This window comes from Myxocyprinus asiaticus, chromosome 28, assembly GCF_019703515.2.
Source record: "Myxocyprinus asiaticus isolate MX2 ecotype Aquarium Trade chromosome 28, UBuf_Myxa_2, whole genome shotgun sequence".
NCBI classification, from domain to species: domain Eukaryota; kingdom Metazoa; phylum Chordata; class Actinopteri; order Cypriniformes; family Catostomidae; genus Myxocyprinus; species Myxocyprinus asiaticus.
Genome location: NC_059371.1, coordinates 44,560,059 through 44,562,558, shown reverse-complemented (window position 1 = coordinate 44,562,558; position 2,500 = coordinate 44,560,059). Strand labels below are relative to the sequence as shown.

General features: G+C 42.4%; 1 protein-coding gene across 2 annotated transcripts in view; it reads left to right on the top strand.

Annotated features, from left to right (window-relative positions):
- LOC127418555 (FHF complex subunit HOOK interacting protein 1A) overlaps positions 1 to 2,500 on the top strand; it is a 16,951-nt gene that overhangs the window by 1,023 nt on the left and 13,428 nt on the right. The gene's annotated exons all lie outside the window — the stretch shown is intronic.

Here is a 2,500-nt window from a genome sequence, read left to right as displayed (position 1 = left end):
ACTTAGTAGGTCCTCGTGGTGGCGCTGTTACTCACTTCAATCCGGGTGGTGGAGGACAAGTCTCAGTTGCCTCCGCTTCTGAGACCGTCAATCCGTGCATCTTATCACGTGACTCGTTGTGCATGACACCGCGGAGACTCACAGCATGTGGAGGCTCATGCTACTCTCCACGATCCACACACAACTTACCACACGCCCCATTGAGAGCGAGAACCACTAATCACGACCACGAGGAGGTTACCCCATGTGACTCTACCCTCCCTAGCAACCGGGCCAATTTGGTTGCTTAGGAGACCTGGATTCGAACTTGTGACTCCAGGGGTGATAGTCAGCGTCAATACTCACTGAGATACCCAGACTCCCTATAAAGGTTATTTTTAAACACTCGTCCTGGTCCAACGTGATAAGATGTTGTGTTGATTAATCAGCTGAATTTTGAGAGTATTTTACAACGGAGCCTCCACATGTCACCTGTTCCATATTTTTGTGCAACTGTACAACACTTTTTGGCAGGTCACATCATAGATGAGACACACTGTAGTACAAGAATGAGAATCGCATTGTTTAATTACACCGTGTAACAATTTATTTTATTTTTTGGTTCCTGGGTAGTGTGTTATTTACTAATTGCCTATGCCTCAAAAGTATAGAAAATGGCTATTATTCCCCACAAACTTTGCTTTCGTGACCAGGACAGTGATATTTTGAAATGTACCTATTTTCCAGAACATTCCAGATAGATTCAGTGCTGAGTAAGCTTGGAGTAACTTCTAGAACTTTCTAGAAATTTCCAGTAATATAAATAGTAGTATAGATACAGGGGCCTTAAGCCCACCCGTTCAGTTTAGTTCCAGCCGCCTAAATGGATACATATCTGCATTTTTCTGAGATGGCATCAAGAGGCTGCAAGCATCCGGCAGACGCATTTTGCTATGTCTGCGGCCAATTTATCAGGACAAGAGCGAAAAAGTATTCCGTGGAAGCATCTGCTAAGATGTGTGAGGCCTACAAGGCATATTTCGGCATGCCTGTCGGGGATCAAGACAAACCCTGGGCACTTCATTTCACCTGCGAGCACTGCAAAAAAAACTCTGGAAGATGGACAATTGTTGCTCGGAGTTTTATGTTATAAAATGTGTTACCAAGGCACACTACCACAGGCGGGACTGGCCACAGCGGTCCGAGTTCTCTGTGGGGAGGAACAACATCAAGTGGGAGCCACTGGTGGACCCCCGGAAGGTGCTGATGCCACCACTGCACATCAAATTGGGCCTTATGAATCAATTTGTCAGAGCTCTAGATAAGGAGTCGGCAGCCTTCAAGTACCTTCAAGACTTCTTCCCAAAGCTGTCTGAGGCAAAGGTCAAAGCCGGTGTCTTCGTCGGACCACTGATAAAGAAGATCCTGGAGTGCAATGAATTCCCCGAGAAGCTCACTAGTAAGGAGAAAGCGGCTTGGAACAGCTTTGTCGCAGTGGTTCAGGGCTTCCTGGGCAATCACACGGCCAAAAACTATGTGGAGCTGGTTGAGACTCTGGTGAAGAACTACGGCACAATGGGCTGTAGGATGTCCCTCAAAGTCCATATCCTTGATGCTCATCTTGATAAATTCAAGGAGAACATGGGAGCGTACTCAGAGGAGCAAGGCGAGCGCTTCCATCAGGATATACTGGACTTTGAACGCCGCTACCAAGGACAGTATAACGAGAACATGATGGGAGACTACATTTGGGGGCTGATTCGTGAAAGTGATTTACAGTATAATCGTAAATCTCAAAAAAACTACTCACTTCTAAATCTTTTGTAGTCATTTTTGTATTACTTTAGTATAAATACATGTTAATTTGGGTTTTTTCCCGGACTTTATGTGAACGAAAAGACACAAATTCACCCGTTTTCTCATTGGAAATTTCAAAATATCACTGTCCTGGTCACAAAAGCAAAGTTTGTGGGGAATAATAGCCATTTTCTATACTCTTGAGGCATAAGCAATTAGGAAATAACACTTACTACCCAGGAACCAAAATTGTGTTACATAGTGTAATCACCATTCACAATTATATTTAGTTTAACAGGAGATTTCTTACAGAAAATCAAAGCTGGCAGTCTTTTGTTGTCATTTACATCATTGAACTGACACTGGTCTGTACTCATTGAAAGTTTGATACTTGAAGAATAGCTAAAGTAAATTTGTTCCTTCTTGAAATGCTGCAGCGATGTCATTTTGTGCATCAGTACCGTAGTATTATGGTAGTTTATGCATTTCCACACAGTTTCCATCAACTCAACTCACATTACAATGAAATAAAATATCATTCATAAATGTTATAATATTAAATTACGCTAATAAAATATTTGCATAAAGTATCATTGAAGGTTCATGCAGCAACACTAACAGACGTAAACACTATTTATTTGCAGTTGATTGACTGTAGTTTGACATTAAAGCACATGTGCTGATGCTCTGTGTGTCTCTCGGTCCACAACACAAACACAATAAA